The sequence below is a fragment of the Boleophthalmus pectinirostris genome, unplaced genomic scaffold, assembly GCF_026225935.1.
Source record: "Boleophthalmus pectinirostris isolate CB_2022bp ecotype Guang Dong unplaced genomic scaffold, ASM2622593v1 HiC_scaffold_19, whole genome shotgun sequence".
Classification (NCBI taxonomy): Eukaryota; Metazoa; Chordata; class Actinopteri; order Gobiiformes; family Gobiidae; genus Boleophthalmus; species Boleophthalmus pectinirostris.
This window is the reverse complement of record NW_026571140.1, coordinates 7,957,312-7,976,681: the sequence shown is the minus strand read 5'-3', so window position 1 is coordinate 7,976,681 and position 19,370 is coordinate 7,957,312.

The following is a 19,370-nucleotide window of genomic DNA, read 5'->3' as shown; positions in this document are numbered from 1 at the left end:
ACCTTTTGTCGGGGTTGAAAAGGGTGATTTGGCTCCATCGATGCTTATGACTAATTTCTGGTCAAATCGTCTTCAGTCCTCTGCCGTTAGAGTGGATAAATATCCGGGATCAATACCGTTTACGTGCTTTTTCGCTCCGTCCGTCATGTTGAATTAGTGTTTCTTGCCGCCAACCAAAATAATTCCCAGCATGCAACGCGCGCTTTTGTCAACAATGAAACTCGCCTATAACCAATCAAATTTTATTTACAGATTTACAAATCTGTGGAGTGGCAAACCCTGCTTACAGAATGCCTGTTTTTCTAGGTATTTTTATATTCATTTTTGAGCCCTAAACCCATCTGTAATTGAATAAATGTAAGGTGGAGCTGTTTGATGTCTTACCATGGAACATTCCAGGCAGATCAATGACATCCCCATAGAAACAAGCAGGTGACGGACTCAGAAAAACACACAGAAAAGTTACACAATGCACCTTTAAGTTCTACTGCCAAAGTGAAGTATTCAAGAGCACGTTTAAAGCCCAATAAGAATACAAATAATGCACAATGTCTGTCCTTAGTGTAGATATGCGCAACTGTTTCGCTAATGACTGAACACAACTACACAACTACACAACTACAGCACTGCCGCCAGCAAGTATTAGTTTCCTCTTAAAACCTTTTCATTCTTCATGGCTCGATGTACTAACCAACTAGCTAGCGTCCGCCGACTAAATCAAAGCACATTAAAGATGCATGCATTGTGCTGGTGCAATCCACTAATGATCAGTTAATTAAATCTGTAGGAAATGAACTCTGTCTGACCTCCACCTGCTCATTTACCGAACACTTCCCATATGTTCCACAAGTGAAGGACTAAATAAATATACTCCTTGTAGTAAAGGGGGTATTTTACGTCTATGGGGTATTAACTTTTAAGACGTAACGTATTTAGATCACCATTTTACCTTTTATTGTTTTGGAAATGCTGTATTTGCATTGGATAAAGCTCAGATCTAAACATAAGCGATTTGGGATGTCATAAACCAGGTCTAAACTAGAACTGAACCTGGACTGAACCAGAACTAAACCAGGATTTAACCAAAACTAAAGCAGAACTGAACCAGGACTGAACCAGGTCTAAATCAGGACTAAACCAAAACTAAACCAGAACTAACGAAGATTTAAACCAGGACTAAACTAGAACTGAACCAGGACTGAACCAGGAGTAAACCAGGACTAAACCAGAACTAAACCAGGACTAAACCAGGAGTAAACCAGGACTAAACCAGGTCTTAACCAGAACTAAACCAGGATTAAACAAAGACTAAACCAGAACTGAACCAGAAGTAAACCAGGTCTATACCAGGACTAAAACAGGACTAAACCAGGACTGAACCAAGACTAAACCAGGACTAAACCAGGTCTAAACCAGAACTAAACCAGGACTGAACCAGGTCTAAACTAGGTTCAAACCAATACTCAGTCCTGGTTCAGTTTTGGTTCAGTCCTGGTCCCTCATGTCTCAGGTCATAGGACAGTAGTGCATATTTCATGAACCTATGCAGTTTGTTTTCACCAGTGCCAGTAGCTCCGGTTTGACATTTAATTTGTAGTTTGTTATTTTTTTTATATCTCACGTCGAGAGAAGTGGGTGGACGGCGTACCCCTGTGTACCACGCCCACTACACACTTGATAAGGAGGGTTTGGATAGGGCCCAGGAGAGACTGCTAAAATACTCCAACAACCTTTTATGAAATTACAGATGGTTTTCATAGCTCAAATGTAAATGCACATCATCCACAGAACTGCCTCTTAACTTGGTCTGGTTTGGTCTCCATGAAGATAGAAAGGTTTAACGCCATGCTGTGAAACATTCCAGACAAAGCACAAACATCTCCATGAAGAAGAAAGCATTTGACTGACCCTCCATCGGGAAAACTTACATAACGCTCCTTTAAGACTTAATTCAATCACAGTCTCAGATAGAGATTATGCATTTACTTAGTCCAATATGTGATTAAAAGATATCCGAGCACGCTTATGTACCGTGCCCTTTTCTTTCATGTGTGCGGCTCTTCATGGTTCAAGCGCCGCAATAAAATCATATAGAATTATTCGCTTATAGAATTTCTAATGAGTCATTTAAATATGGCCTATAATTGAGTCGTTCCATTCGCTGTTCATTTGTATAATGGGAAGTACATTTGGTTGAACGTGCTTGAAACTAATGTGTACTTATAATGGAGAAGCTGTATTTAGATATGAAGCTTAATGCGTCGTAAAGAATCTAAGGGTAGTACGGAGTTGAGTCATGGCTTTTGTACCTCCGGGGCCACTGTACCCACCTACATGGAGTTTATAGTATTTCACAACATCTTACGTAATGATGTTTACACCCCCAGGGGCTTGTTACTGGCTAATAAACTGATTTCACGGTAAAACATACAGCAAATTGAATAATGAACGGCGGCACGCGAGGCATCTCTGTACATCCATGAAAAAATTAGGACTGTTGCCATAGCGATTAACCATCTAAAGGGTCCGTCACCTGCTCGTCTTCATGGAGATGTTATTGCTTTGTCTCGAATGTTCCACGGCAGAGATTAAACCTATCTATCTCAAGGAAGACAACTATAGGCTACATTACAGGTCAGATCTGTGGAGAGGCAACCTTATTCACAGGGAGTATTATTTCCCTTGTTTACATGAGAGTTTTAATTCTGATAAAAAATAATTTAATTCAGAATAAAAATTAATTCCGCTTTAAAAAAAAACATGTAAACACTTAATTCCTAATGATTATTCGGAATTAAACCTATTCAGAATGAAACTTGAATCAGACTTAAGTGGGTGGTTTATTCCGATTTTAAATGATGATACACGATATTTGTTCTCTACGTTTCTGTGGCATTGAGCATGTCCCCCCTCCACCCAGAGGAGGGGACCATGACCACATACTCAAACAAAGGGAAGCATTTTGGATTCACACTCTCCAAACTTTAGCTCCAAAAGGATCAATGATGATTTTAATCTTAGCATCTTTTTGTAGGCATTAGTTACATCATTAGGACTCTCGCTTTGGGTTGGCTGTATATGGGCTACATTTAAGATTCATTGTGTATATATATATATATATATATATATATATATTATATATATATATATATATATATATATATATATATATACATATATGAAAAATATAATATGATATAAATATGAAAATATACTGTCTATATGTATCCATACATTCTTCTTACTTTTCTGTTATTATTCTATAATTGTTGTATGATGATTACTATTTCATTATTATTATTTTTATTATTATTACACTATATGTTGACTGTCTTTGTTTTTTGAATTATGGGGCTTTTGCGTGCACTGTTTCTTTATGACCTGTCACCCTTGGGTGCTTGCCACACCCTATTTAAGATGGCCGCCAGAGCTCTCATTCTGTTTGCCTGATGAAGGCCTAGTGCCAAAACATTGCACGGTTTTAAATAAATTTCACTATTTGCAAGTAGGACGGTGTGCGGGATTTTTCTCCATGTTCTATTCCACTTAAAAAATAATTCCGGTCGTTCAGCACATGCACGTTGGGTCACCCTTCTGACGCAATGACACATTGTGTTTGTGTCTCAGTACCTGTTTCCTGGTGCCTATGTAAGTGCGAAAGTTCCCGAGGTTCTCCGTTAACACCGTGAGCCATCCTCAACCCAAGTCATCATCATGAACTAATAAAAAGGCAGCATGTGGCCTAGAACTTTATAAAACTCACTGCACATCAGCCCGGAGCAGAAACACTGATCTCAGGTAACAGCGGTAAAGACATGGGGACCCTCACCATAGTGCGCAACCCATCCTTGGTCTTGTGCCGTCCTCCGAGCGGGTTGGTCAGACAGGTCCATAGTGCTCTGTCCTCCATGTGCTGGTTACAGACGGGGGCACAGAGTTCCAAACGGCTTGTAATAGAACCGCGGCTGGTACCGAGGTGGTGCAAAACATCCAGACAGAAGCACGAATCCCATTAGGTTCGTTATATGTTGTTCTGAGCGGTCCGTCCTCCGTGCTCTTGGTTCTTACTCGAGGCACCTAACACCACTCCCCAGTCCAGCTCCTCTGGGCCCCACCTGAAATGGAGCTGCTCCCGCTGGTTCAGGAATTCCCCTGGTTCAGGAGTTCGCTGTTCCCCAGTTTGTATGGGTGGTATGCATCCCCACACGTAACAACAAATTAAGATGATAAAAAAGCCGGTAGCAGCTGAAACGTGCGTTTTCTTCCGGTCAATGTAAATACGTTGTTGTCCCTGTTCAATCAGAACCCTTCTCCTCCCTCAGAGGTCGAATTAAATAAAGTTGATTTAATGTGTTTTCCATGTAAACCTTAATTCAGAAGTATTATTTCCATGTAAACTCGAAAAAGAATATTTTAATTCCAACTTAATTCATCTGGAATAATTAAATCGGAATTAAAAAACATTATGTAAACGTGGCCAATGTATTCTCAAGCAACAGAAACGGCAGTAATATGTAAATGCTAGACAGATGTTTAGTGTCATACCATGGAACATTCCAGGCAAAGCGATAACATCTCCACGGAGACAAGCAGAGTTTCCTTTGGGTAGATGGTTTCCTCATCAATCTGAAAGTTCTATAGAGGTCAGCGATCCAGCGCCGTAAATCAAAGTTTATTGGCGAAACTCACCATCTTTGTTGTACGCGAGCAGCAAATCCATGAAGCATTATCCAAAACGCTTTTTAAGAAGTTACAAATGAGCCGTGGATCAATTGCATCAGAACACAAATGAGTGAAGGATAACTCCAGTAGCTGTAAAAACGTCATTGGTTTACGATTATACTAAGATGTAGAATAGAATGCCATTAGTTAAGGTGTGACAGCACAATCACCATCTTTATTAGCAAGTATCGGGCTGGGGAGGGGTCCATCAAACGCTTTTCTTCATGGAGATTATCGCTTTGCCCGGAATGTTTCACAGTATGGTAATGAACCTTTCAGTCTTCATGGAGACCAAACCAGACCAAGTTACAAGTAAGATCTGTGGAGAACCAATCCCGCTCACAGTCAGACTGACGTTTTTCTAGGTATTTTTGAGCTATAAAACCACCTTTAATTTAATAACTGTAAGGCAGAGTTGTTTTTCCATTTCAGGCAGTTCAATGACATGGACATAGAAACAAACAGGTGGCAGACCCCAATCAAAAAGTTACAAAAGCTACGTTCAGACTACAGCCTGAAGTGACCCAAATCAGATTTTTTCGCCCCTATGTGACCTGAATCTGATCTTTTAATGACAGTCTCAAATGCAACCCAGGACACTTGCATTTGGTCCTAAAGTCAATACATATCTGATCTTTTGACATGTGACTTCAGTCTGAATGGCGAGGTCGCATTCATCCCACCTACACGTCATCAACAAGCAGGCTCCGAAGATGTAAACAAACGTTCTTCTCGTCATACGAAAATTGTGTATGAACTCTGTGTCAGTGAAGTAAATAGCAATCCCACCATTCTTGGCTGCGACATCGTACCCACACGTTCCTTTCTACGGACGTCGCTGCCGCTGCCCCAAAAAACGCCATGACCAAAAACCTCGTCCTTTTCCTTCTCAATCTCCTCCTTAAAACAAATAATTTGTACATGTTCTGGCTCCAGTACGACAGCAACATTAAAATCTCCTGATGCTCGATGCTCGCGTCCATGTTTAGGCGACTTCCATAAACACTGAGCACGCTCGCTGAGTGTGACGTCGTTGTGTCCTCCAATGGGCATACGGGACACTTTTGGGGCGTTTAAAATTCACACTGGAGATCACATACAAGTCGCATTTAGTTGGAAATGTGAACGACCTCGCAAAAAAAATTGGATTGCACAAAAAAATCCAAACTAAGCATTAAGCCCTGCAGCCATAGTGTGTTAAAGGTGCATGTTACCATTTATTGTTTTCGAAAATGCTATATTCGCATTTCAATTTTGACGCCCTACTCCCTTTGCTGTCCACACTAAGTCACTCCCCCTTCAGAGCGCTATCACATTACAATGAACGTGCATTCTGGTTACGAAACTACTGCACTGTTCGTGAAGTTGTAGTGAGTTCTGGTGCATTGTTTTGTATCTTGCTGTTCTATATTTTGTATTTTGCACTGCTGAGAGCTTCCTGAACCTTGTGCAAGAAGCGTAGGCCCGTACTACCACCCATAAAACGATCCGAATAGGGCCGGGGAGAGTTCTCGAGGATACTCAAGTATGCGTGAATGACATTTACAACCAATTCAGGCGTGTTTTTGATGAAGGAACGCTATAACAATGTCGATTTTGCATAATACCCTCTCTTTAAGGACAGGTCTTCACAGGTCTTCCATCCTATCTGATTTGAATAATGTGTAGGGGCATTGTTTTATTCTTCAAACAGAGCAGAGATCTCGGCACTTTGAAAAACACTAGGGTGAGACTCCAAGCCGGGTACGATAAGGACACTGTACAGTATTACAAGCTCAAAGGCAAACGCTTTTACCAGGCTCTAGCTCTTTAATGTCCATCTGTACGCCCATTAAATGAAAGGTACAAGGTATAGTAAAGAGCAGAACATTCTCATTCACTGAGCTTTTCACACATCTTCAAGGGCCCATTTTATGCTCTTTTCTGATCTACAGTACGTTATAATGTACTTTCCTCATCAAAAACAGACCTGGAGATGTGTTTTCATTCATTCACACATGTTTAACACACAAAATCTACATATTTACACTGAGTTCTTCTCTCAGACTGAAATCAATGTGTGATGTTTTACATGGTAATACAGGGAGTGCTCCGTTGTGTTTTAAAACTCCATACATTCACGAGAATCATTTGGATAATTTCAGTTCTGAAATTGCCAATTGCCATGTTTACCTGAAAGCTTTAATTGCGAATAAAAATTACTTAATTCTGAATCAAAATTAATTTAGCTTTAAAAAAGACCCTGTAAACACTTCAGAATGAAACTGAATTCCGAAATACATGGGTAGTTTATTCTGATTTTCAAACCAAATAAATTTATTCCTTCATTATGTAAATGTTTATTCTTCTTAACGTTTATTCTCAGTGCATGCTTGTTGGGTCGCCCTTCTAAAGCGATCCGGACGATCTAGCTCCACCAGTCTTGGCTTCGGACTTTCATCTACTGCCCTTTGGATTTGTGAGCGGGATGCGGGAGTGGGCTGAGGTAGAGCAGCCGTTGACTCAGTTTGTTTTCTTCCTCCCTTCTCCGACACTCTTCCGTTCTCCTCCTCAGCGTGGTGATAGAATTCTCGAGCTCCTGCTTAATTCTCATTGGAACGACTGTGAAAAAAGTTTGGATCATGTTTGTGTCCGTGGCAACATACTGAGATGACAAAAAAAACCTGTAGTGGCTGAAGTGGGTGTTTTCTTCCGGTCGACGTAAATACGTTCGTGTCTCTGTCCAATCACAACTCGTCCTGACCCCCAGACATTGAGCGGAATTAAATAAAAGCGATTTAACGTGTTTTCCATGTCAACCTCAAGACAGAATTCTTATTTCCATGTAAACTCAAATGCAAATATTTCAATTCAGAACTATTTAATTCAGAACAATCAATTCGGAATTAAAACACGCTGAACTAAGGGTAAAAGGAGCTGTTACCTTGAACTTGTAGTCTAACATGTCCTGTCCTGTTCAGAACCCTTAAGGAAATTCCAATTAACTCGTGTTTTCAATCATGTCACCTCAAGACCATTCTTATCTCATCTGAAAAGAATCAAATGCAAATCATGTTAAACTCAAATGCAAATTATTCATAATTCAGAACTAATTTCAGGACAAATAATAATTAACGATTAACGAGCAGAAAAAGGGTTAAAACACGCTGAACTAAGGGTAAAAGGAGCTGTTACCTTGAACTTGAGGTAGCAACATTCTAACATGTCTTAAAGCTCACAAGAGTCAGTTTTGCGTCATCTACACAGGGCATTTAAAGGGTGGTGCGTCATCACATTTACCACATGCAATATTAAGCAGCTTTAAGTTGCATGCACATACACTAAGTGACATTACTGAAACCAACACATTCCATTTGTACACAGTAGAGTGGCAATGTGTTTCTTTTGGAGCCCTGAGGTAGACGGACGTAAGTGAGGATGCAGATCTGCCCCATCTGCCCCTCTGACCATGACCAGTCTCACACACACACACACATACCTCATTCTTACTGCAATGTGGCTGAAGAGTCTACTGTGTGCAAGTATTTAAAGGTCCTATATTGATACCTCATTGAAAACTGTCAGGATACCAGTTTTTCTGGGGGGTTTTTCACCCTCAACTATGGTTCCCAATCCATGTGTCATTCATTCGTGCGGGCCTGTCCCAATACTCAGTTCTGGTTCAGTCCTGGTTTCAGTCCTGTTTTAGTCCTGGTTTAGACCTGGTTTAGTCCTGGTTTAATCCTGGTTCAGTTCTGGTTCAGTCCTGGTTCAATCCTGGCTTAGACCTGTTTTAGTCCTGGTTTAGTCATGATTCAGTCCTGTTTTAGACCTGGTTTAGATCTGGTTTAGTCCGCTTTATGTCCTATTCAGTCCTGGTTCAGTCCTGTTTTAGTCGTGTTTTAGTCTTGGTTTAGACCTGGTTCAGTCCTGGTTTAGTCCAGTTTTAGTCCTGGTTCAGTCCTGGTTCAGACTGGGTTCAGACTGGGTTCATTCCGGGTTCAATACTGGCTCAGTCCTGGTTTAGACCTGGTTTAGACCTAGCTCAAGTTCAAGTCACGGAAACAACCATTATTCTTTTTTTTTTTTTTTTTTTTCATTATTCATTTAAACACAAAATTGAAAACTGAAAAAACAAATTGATATCCGTTTCATGTTGGTTTTGGAGACACATATTGAAGAAAATAGTTGCCTTTTCATTTTCTTATTTTTGGTTTTATTTTGAAAAACAAATGACCGAATGATACATGGACTGTTCCGACCAACTACTCACCTGGAGTCCATTGTCAACCAACCTTCAGCCTCTCCAGCACACAGAACTGGCTCATGCATCCACACGCTGCCAGATCGTCCGTTTATCCTCAGCGGTATTATACTGTTTGGCCCAGGTTGTGTCTATAGTATTTTTGCCTTTTTCTAAGTAAAAGTTTGTTTTTGCATATTTTATTCAGACCATATTTTGGAAAAGTACCCGTATCGGAATATCACCCCAGCCTCTGACTGAACTCCCAGCACCCTGCCTTTTTGCAACGAATAAAGCTTGTTCGTTTTTGAGTTTCAGCTGTCTGTATCATTTGATTCACTAATCGTTACAACAAAAACATACTAGGAGTTGTGTTTTTTTTTCACCTAACCCTTTTTTATTAGTCTGTCTACATCTCCAAAGCTCAAAATGCTCTATTCCACCTCAGCACATCATGTCGTTTTCAATTTAACAGCTCCTTTTTACCTTTAGCTCAGATTCTAGTGAAGGTGTATGGATTTTTAAAACAGAGTGAAGCACTTTCTGTATTACCCCATGACATCGGAGTGTTTTCTGTTTAAGAGAAGAACTCAGCCTAAATACGAAGAGTTTGTGTGAATGAAACAAAACCAGTGTTGGGGAGTAACAGATTACATGTACCAGAGTTACGTAATCAGAGTACAAATTATGAGTAACTGTATTATATGTGAGTTGTAGTTGGATTACAGTTACTTTGTTGAAATAAATGGATTACACGGCGGGATTTTCCTGTTTTCACATTTTTTTCCCCTAATTCCACTCATTGCCGAAAACTAAACCAGGTCTAAACTAGATCTAAACTAGATCTAAACCAGGTCTAAACCAGGTCTAAACCAGGTCTAAACTAGATCTAAACTAGATCTAAACCAGGTCTAAACCAGGTCTAAACCAGGTCTAAACTAGATCTAAACTAGATCTAAACCAGGGCTAAACCAGGACTAAAACAGGATTTAACAGGACTAAACCATGCTGGGTGGACGTGTCTCCTCCTCTTCTATCAATAATATTTTTAATATGGTTAAATAAAGTCTGGGCTTTTTATTTTCTTTTATCAGACAAAATATCTTATGTTATGATATCCTCATCTGTGCTTCTCTACAGTAAATCAAGTAATCCAAAGTATTCAGATTACGTTACTCACTTTAAATAACTTCATGGATTATGTTACAAACTACATTTTGGTGTGAGTAATCTGTAATCTGTAGGGGAATACATTTTAAAAGTAACCTTCCCAACACTGAACAAAACACAACTCCAGTATGTTTGTGACAACAGAAACTAGTATACTAATATACTAATATACAGTAGGTTCTTCAAATTTGCCAAAAAAACAAAAACAAAAACTGCTCAAATCCCATGTATGTTTTATAAAGAGAAGAAAATCTACTGTTGGGAGATATTGAGCGACAGATAATAGATGGAGCATGTTTTGTGTGTTGAAGATTCAGTTTCAAGGTTGAAGCCAAAATCACTCAAAATGAAAATTTAATCTGGGAACTTGTTTTTAAAGCAGAACTAACCATTTTTTTTTACATCATTAAACATCTCTGTAAGTCCCTGTGATGGTTAAATATGTATTTTCGAGGTGTCTGAAGCTTGAATTCAAGGTGTTAGTGTCATGTATTGTCAGTGTTGGGAAGGTGACTTTTAAAATGTATTCCCCTACAGATTACAGATTACATACCCCAAAATGTAGTTTGTAACAGAATCCATTAAGTTACTTAAAGTGAGTAATGTAATCTGAATACTTTGGATTACTTGATTTGTTGTAGAGAAGCAAAGACGAGGAAATCTTCACATAAGACGTTTTGTCTGCTAAAAGAAAATGAAAAGGCTGAGTCTTTAAAAATATTATTGATAGAACAGCATGGTTTAGTCCTGTTAAATCCTGTTTTAGACCTGGTTTAGACCTGCTTTAGTCCTGCTTTAGTACTGTTTAGCTTTAACCTGGTTTAGACCTGGTTTTAGCTTTAGTCCTGGTTTAGACCTGGTTTAGTCCTGGTTTAGACCTGGTTTAGCTGGTTTAGTCCTGCTTTAGTCCTGCTTTAGTCCTGGTTTAGACCTGGTTTGCTGGTTTAGTCCTGGTTTAGACCTGGTTTAGTCCTGGTTTAGCTTTACTGGTTTCCTGGTTTAGTTTACCTGGTTTACCTGGTTTTAGTCCTGCTGTTTACCTGGTTTCCTGTTTAGACCTGGTTTAGACCTGGTTTAGTCCTGTTTAGTCCTGGTTTAGTTTAGTCCTGGTTTAGACCTGGTTTAGACCTGGTTTTAGTCCTGCTTTAGTCCTTTAGTCCTGTTTAGTCCTGGTTTAGTCCTGGTTTACTGGTTTACCTGGTTTAGACCTGGTTTAGACTGGTTTAGACCTGGTTTAGACCTGGTTTTTAGTCCTGCTTTTAGTCCTGGTTTAGTCCTGGTTTAGACCTGGTTTAGACCTGGTTTAGACCTGGTTTAGACCTGGTTTAGTGTCCAGCAATGAGTGGAATTACAGGAAAAAAAAAAAAAAAAGGGATATAGCCCAAAATGTGAAAACAGGAAAATACTGCTGTCTAATCCATTTATTTCAACAAAGTAACTGTAATCCAATTACCACTCATTGAAACAGTAACTGTAACTGAATACAGTTACTCATAATTTGTACTTTGATTACGTAACTCCGGTACATGTAATCTGTTACTCCCCAACACTGTGTATTGTGCTTGCCTTTGTGTCTTCTACCCTCACACCGACTCATTTCAAACCCCTCTTTCGCTATATCCCTCCGTCTTGTCTTTTGTTTTCTATAAGGCTCTAACCTCAGCCTGCTTCTATCATTCTCTGTCCTTCATACATGTCCTAACCCTCTTGTGCGGTAGATAGAGGCGCATGTAGGCTTCTGTGGCTCAGTGGTGATTGGCCGAGAGGTTGCTCTGTAGAGTGGAGCTTCCGTGTGGCCTATAGGGCACTGGAGTCATGAATTGATAATGGACAGACAGCAGGCTAAATATAGCGCAGGTACAGTCACACAGGTGGAGCTGCACACTGTCAGCGCCGTCGTACTCTCCTACACCTACACATCCTCTGGCCTTGAAAAATTCAGTTTGCTCTTAATGCGTTACATAGACAACCGTATGTAGCCTGCACTTTTACTGTTTAGGCTGGGGGTTAGGCGTGGATCTATAATAAGAACTGGAAAGGACACTCCCTGTCTGTCCCGGGGCGAGACAGACAAGAGGCTGCTCCAGGTACTGCAGCTTCCGGGACCTCTGGCTCAGAAATAATTCTCAAATAGAGCTCAATGTAACAGAGGGTCAGTGTGTGCATTTTTTGTGTAATTAAAGGGCCCATCTCATGCAAAAGAACTCTTTTCACATTGTATCTTCTGCACATATACAAACACGATTTGGGTTTTGGAACATCCATTACACAATAGTTATGAAATCTTACTGATTTCTTGGAGGCAGTCACAGACCAGGAACTATGAAAGGCCGACTATTGCTCATCCCCCCGCCCGTCCTGAGAAAGCACAGGCTCCGCCCTCCAAACGTGACGTAGGCTCTGAGTGAGCCGCCCTTCCTCCACCCAGGGGAGACAGGCGTGCACCCTGTGGAGTAAGTGTTCAGCCCTGCAGCCACATGACCCTCTGATAGCAGTAGGAATAAACTTTAATTCATGCTGTCACTTTTGTTTAGGTGTTCATGTGGAAATTATCAGGTGATACGGGGTGGAGCGGGGGAGAGGGGCGGGTGTGAAGTGCTTTCTGTTACGTCAAACGCGTCATAGGTGTAGCTGCCGCGTCATCGTTGTAGCAGCTTTAGTTCGTTGTCACATGAGAGTGTGGCAGAAATACGCTGCAATTTGTAAAAAAAAAATGCAGAATCAATCTAAAAACCACTTCAGCAACATATCCAAGGCCCACACATCACTCTTAGAAGGTAGAAAGCTCTGAAAAGTTGATTTTGCATGAGATGGGCCCTTTAAACTCCCCGTATTCGGCTGACAAGGGCATCGGCAGCTTCCACAAAAGTTGGGGTTTGTAGGGATTCTTCTGTATTTTAACAATATGAACTTTTTCAAATTGTTTAAATGGTCCAAGCTCCTAAAAGTTAGTTTAGTAAGATTAGCCAAGCCCCTAGCTCCACAATAGGACCTATAACTGATCAGAAGTGCACGTTTCGCAGTCATCGGTCAGTATTTAGGAAGTCGTGGAAGAAAAAACTTTTGGGGCATTTCTCGCCAATGAACACAAGCCATTCAAAGCAACTTCCATGGGTTTAAGGTAGTAAGGACTCAGATCAGAGAGAGTCAACACTAACACTAAATTCAGTTTTTTTTTCTCCACTACTAAACTGAATATGGTGTTTTAATAGACAGAATATTGTACATGAAGTTGCAACATTAAACTGTTTATCGCCGCTTGATAAAATAACTTATGATGCTAAATGAACATTAGTGAGTGGGATACGTCTTAATGACCCATATGCGTTAAATGCGGGGGAGTACGTAAATGACGAGAAGAAATGGCTCAAACTTCAGTAGCCGGAGATCCACTCAACTAGCCCTGCCCCTGAGAGAGCCTGAAATCTGCTGAAATCCTACAAGACGGACAGGCTCTTGATAATTACTGGAAAACTTGGAGAATGTTTGTTGCCCCGTTTAGATCAGATTTTAATTGAGTGTGACCCGTTTATGAATATATAGCTATATATTCTTTTTAATTTCTTATATTACCAAGCTTTTTTTGTTCAAGCTTGATATTTTTTGTAATATATGTACAGTAACTTTGTTTCTTTTTGGAAAAGGAGAAAGGGGACTATAATTGACATGCGGTGTAAGTGTACAACATATTTTCTTCCTTTGTTCCCATAAACTTTAATAAAAGGAAAAAAAAAAATTTAAATCTAATTGACGTAATCTAATAATCCCTCTAGAGCATTGTCTAGGTAGATTTGCAGGTTTCTCGTCAAAAACACCTAAATCTAAGTTTGTGTTGCTTTCATTGTCCTCTGCAATTCCTAGTAGTTGGTGACATCACAAAAGACTGACCTGATTACACCCAGATGTTTCTGATCCAAACACCTCTGCAGGGAAGGAGTTTGATGCGTGGATACCTATTAGAAAAATCTGTCTTTCTTATACTTCCTCACTCTCACTCTCATGGGCACTGTCCAGTTTAGCAGCTCATCTATAAAATTGTTATTAAAAAGCAGAAAATCATATTGTTCTTTTAAACTTATTATTGCCAAGTTGAAAGGGTCTCACTGCAGAATTTATTAGCTGGACTTTACGACTAATAAGCACTCTAAATTGATCTTTCTCCCTTTTACTGACAACCTCTGAAGTAGGGAAAGTGCAGACTGAGGAACGTTTAGACACGACCTGGAACTGGAAGGAGCAAAGCGAACTGAGTGAAGAAAGTACTACAAAGAATGTACTACGAAGAAAGTACTCCAGTCACTCAGCTCAGCGTTTAAACTGATTTGTGTGTGGGTGTGCGGGCGTGTGTCTGGATCATTTTCACAGCATCTAAGTTTACGAGCAGGGACAAACGGGCTGACAACCACTGATCCATGAAATAAGAACCTCCCCTGCGAACAACTCGGGGGCTGACTACAATTAGCTGGCCCACTATTCTTTAGCGATTTAATAGCAGCCATTTGCATTTAATTCTTTTGAGGTCTCAGGTAGTTTAAAGGTGCATTGTGTAACTTGTCTGATGGAGGGTCCGTCAAATGAATTTCTCCGTGGAGATGTTATTGCTTTGCTTTTTTTAACCAGACAAAGTTACAGGTCAGACTTCACCCCGTAGAGTAGAGCTGTTTAATATCATACTGTGGAACATTCCTGGCAGAGCGATGGCATATCCATGGAAACAAGCAGGTGATGGACCCCCAACCAAAACGTTACACAGTCCCTTCCACTCTCCACACCTTATGCCGGACATACAATGTGCGATATTTTCGATCGTTTGACTCAAACTGTTCAAACAGTCCGACCAAATCGCAGGGTGTTAAAGTTCACAGCTCGTGGAACTACTTCAACATAGGGATGGGCATTCGATGAAATTTTCTAAATCGATCGTCGGAAGAATTAACGATCGATTATCGATTAATCATTAACATTTTTATATTAAAATGATCATCATCATTATTACTATCTGCACTACTAATCTGCATAAATAAATTCAACTTTACGACATATAAACCGTAACCACTCTAGAGCCACATCAGCCCGTTTGACATTATTATGTGTTTAATTCAGTTTTGCGTAACTCTCACAGAAACAAAACTTAAAACCTGCGCCGCTAATTTGCATAAACTAAGCAAAGATAAAAATACAGCTCTTGTGCGCTGATGCGATACACTCAGTGGAATACAGGTTAGTGTGACCATATTTGCATTTGTCCAAACCAGGACACCGTACAGGGGGTGGGAGGTGGGGACTCGTCATCAACATTGCGTGACTCTCACCTGGCAAAACTTAATTTCTTGCACAAGTCATCGTTAAATACACATTTGCGCTTCGGTACGTCGCAGACTGACCGACTGTTTGTGTTTGTGTCTCGCTCCTTCTGAGTGCAGAGAGCTACTTGTATGGACCCGTTTGGTCACGCTACACACAGCAACCTACATTCGGTTTGTCGATTAAAATTAACGTAATCGATGAAATTCTTAATGATCAATTATCGATTAATCAATTAATCATGCCCATCCCTACTTCAACAGTGCAAAACCCTCATGAGAGGCGACTGGATTTGATATTGGGTGTATGTACGTATGCATGTATATGTGTATATATATGTGTACAGTACAAAATGGGGGGGGGGGGAGAAAATGTTTTGGGGTTAAAATTATATTTTGTTTGCATAATATGTAATTTAATTTTGCTATATGTAAATATGTGTTCAGTTCCGTGATCAATGTATAGAAGGAACCACATTAATTTTGAAACTATGTCATGAATAGGGGTGGGTTCATATAAGTTTTTCTTCTTCCCACTCCTTTTTGAGAAATGTGCTTTTCTGTTGTTTACAATGTATATGTAGTATGCATGATTATTGTTTCTCTCTTGGCACAAACTCGAAATAAAAATGAATGAATTAATCAATCAATCAATATTCGGGTATGATTGCTGATCGGGAGCTGCTCACGAGCAGTGTTGGGAATAACAGCGTTTAAGTATAACGGCGCTACATTTTCGGTAACGGAGTAATCTAACTAATTACACTCCCCATTGTTACAAGACCGTTATCATTACCGGGAAAGCAAAATGGCACATTATGTTTGGTTGAATGAGGCGGCGCGGTGTCGGGCTTCATGCAGCGGACAGACAAACCTCATCAGCAGGAGCGGGGAGAGTTCACGAGAGAGCAGGACCAAGATGACTGTCTTAGGCTACGTTCAGACTGCAGGGCTTAATGCTCAATTCCGATTTTTTTGTGAAATCCGATGTTTTTGCGAGGTCATTCACATTTCCAATTAAATGTGACTTGTATGTGAACTACAGTGTGAACATTAAACGGCCCGAAAGTGTCCCACATGCGCATTGGAAGACACGATGACGTCAACCGCCGCGGGCGTGCTCTGTGTTTATGGAAGTTGCCCAAACATGGATTCGAGCATTGAGCACCTGGAGATTTTAAAGTTTCTCTCGTACCGGAGCCAGAACATGTAGAACTTACTTGTTTTAAGGAGGAGACTGAGAAGAAGGACGAGGTTTTTGGCCGTGGTGTTTTGTGGGACAGCGGCAGCCAACGTCCGTTGAAAGGATGTGGAGACGTAGCCAAGAGTGGTGAGTGGTGATGTGCTTCGCTTCAGTGACACAGAGTTCATTAACAATTTTCACCCACTTCAGCGCAGAATAGTGACGTTTGTGGCTTGTTGATAACGTGTAGGTGGATGAATGCGCTTTGGCCGTTCAGCCTGAAGTCGCATGTCAAAAGATCGGATATGTATCGGTTTCAGGACCACATATCCAAGTGTCCTGGGTCGCATTTGAAAAAATCGGATCCGTGTCGTTCAGACTGTCATTAAAAGATCAGATACAGGTCACATAGGGGCCAAAAAATCGAATTTGGGTCACTTCAGGCTGCAGTCTGAACATAGCCTAAGAGGTTGGGTGGGTGAAGTCTGTGCTCATGCTGACTTGTTGTTTCTTTCTCGCACACTTCTAGCTAAATGAGACAAACTCAACGAGAATGCGACAATGGCGACCAGGAGACAGGGACATTCAAAGGCAGCGTTTGCTTCAAACTGGAAATACTGACATTATTTCTTCCTCATTGAAATAAAGGGCAAGAATGTATATGTTAAGTTGCACACAAAAAATTCTCTCCGTGTCTGCCTCAAGTAGTCGAATCTAATGAAGCGCCTCACATTGTCTCATGTAACACACCTCTCGCTGATTTTCACCGAGCCCTGGTGCAGTGAGTGTGAGAACAAGAGCGAAGATGGCGACGGAGCCAGACAAACTAAATTTTTCAGGGCAATATTATAAAACATGAAAAAATAACTGAAGAATTACTTGGCTGAGTAATAGGAGGGTTTCAGTCAAGTGATCATGATGATGCGCGAATTTCAGGTGTAGGGCAGGAAGCGAAGACAAACACGACAAACACGGCTCTGGAGAACACCGATATGGAGAAGAGTTCTTATTGTAAGGATTTAGAGCCAGTAGCAAGGCAAAAGTACGAGCAGTTAGTCGACAAATATATTGGGCGTGACCCCATCTTATTGAAAATGAGAGAATTTTCAACCGAAGTGAAAGATTTGCCGACAATCGAGGCAGAGGATATCATGAACTATCTAGTTCTCCAGACATCGTTCTACACCAGACAACAGATGAAGGCGTACAAAAGTTTGGAGGCATATAACTTTTTTTGTCAGTGGATGGGTCCTCAACCTTGGTGCAAAACACCTAAATGATGATTATCGTTTGGTCTTCGCCGGGGTGAGTGTTTCTCTTATTTTATGTGTATAGACTGTTACGGGAAAAACTGCAGTGTATCGGCACTAACCTCTATCTGAACTATTTAATGTCAACAAACGTCGTTAGCCGTTAGTTGTTAATGATTTGTTTATGTTTAGGTAAACCACAAAAAACAATTTAGCTTTGTATCATACCTTTGTGGAAGTGGTCACTGCAGACACGAGCATTAGCGAATTCTGCTCCTCCTGACCGCAAACAGGTTTGTAATCCACTTTTTACGGCTTTGTTCTGTCAGCTTTTCCCATTTCTGACCTTTGTGGACGACTATATTCGGTACTTTAAAAAAATCGCTTTTACTTCTCTCGGTTAGAACGATTTGCACAGTCTTAAACTACACAACACATCGGCATTTTCCTCCAGTCAGTTCACTTCCTGCCCTCCATCTGATTTTGCTTGCTGACAAACGTAGCCCTGTGACGTCACGTGAAACCCAGATATTAATTACTTTTACAGCATGGTAGCTGAGTTACTAACTCAGTTTCTTTATGGGGGAAGTAAATTGTAATGGTAACTAATGACATTTTAAAGTGAAATGCCCAACACTGGTGGTGAGGAAAAAATCGGTTCTTGTTACCCCATGTATACTAAACGAAGCACAACACATGATTAAGCCAAAAGTCGTACCAATGCTAAAAACAGTTGCACAAATGAAAAATCTGCTCAAAAAGGGCCAAAAATCACACAGTGTACACCCGGCTTTAGCTGAACAGTAACTACCATCTTGCAGGACTATTATCCGCATGGTCAGTTCTCCACAATGGCCCTGCGTCTCAGGCGTCCTCCACACCTCTTAAACATGAGCTGGTCATGGGCTGGAGCTTGGAACACACATGGAGGCAGCAGAGATAAGTTTGGAAAACACTGGTACAATTGTGAACCATAAAACCACCGAGCGTGCACTTTATTTTTACATCTTCTGTATTACACTGCAAAAGAAAATTGAATTTGATCAACTGGACAGAAGTTCTGACGAGTGAATACGCCACCATTAAAGCACCTCTGACATATACTGTGGAGAAACATCAAAATGTACATTTTTCACCTTTTTTACTGACAATGCATTTACTGAGTTTTTCATTCAGTATCTTGGGAGCATTTGTATCTGTCTGCTTTGAGAATGTAAAGCATGAATAAGCCTCTATACTAACCACAACACTGTGAAAGGTCAACGCACTGTACTAGTATATTACATAAAATGGACTCTTGTGAGCTTTAAGTTAAGATAGAATAAAAACACATCTGGAATTGTGTTTTGTTTCATTCAGAGATGTTAGTTAACCCTGTATTATTAGTCTATCTACATTCCCAAAGCTGGAAAGGTTCGGTTCCACCTTGTGATGTCATGTAGTTGTAGTTTTCGAGTAAACAGCTCTTTTTACCTTTAGTTCAGTAGAAATGGGCAATTCCAGAGCTGAAATCATTCAAA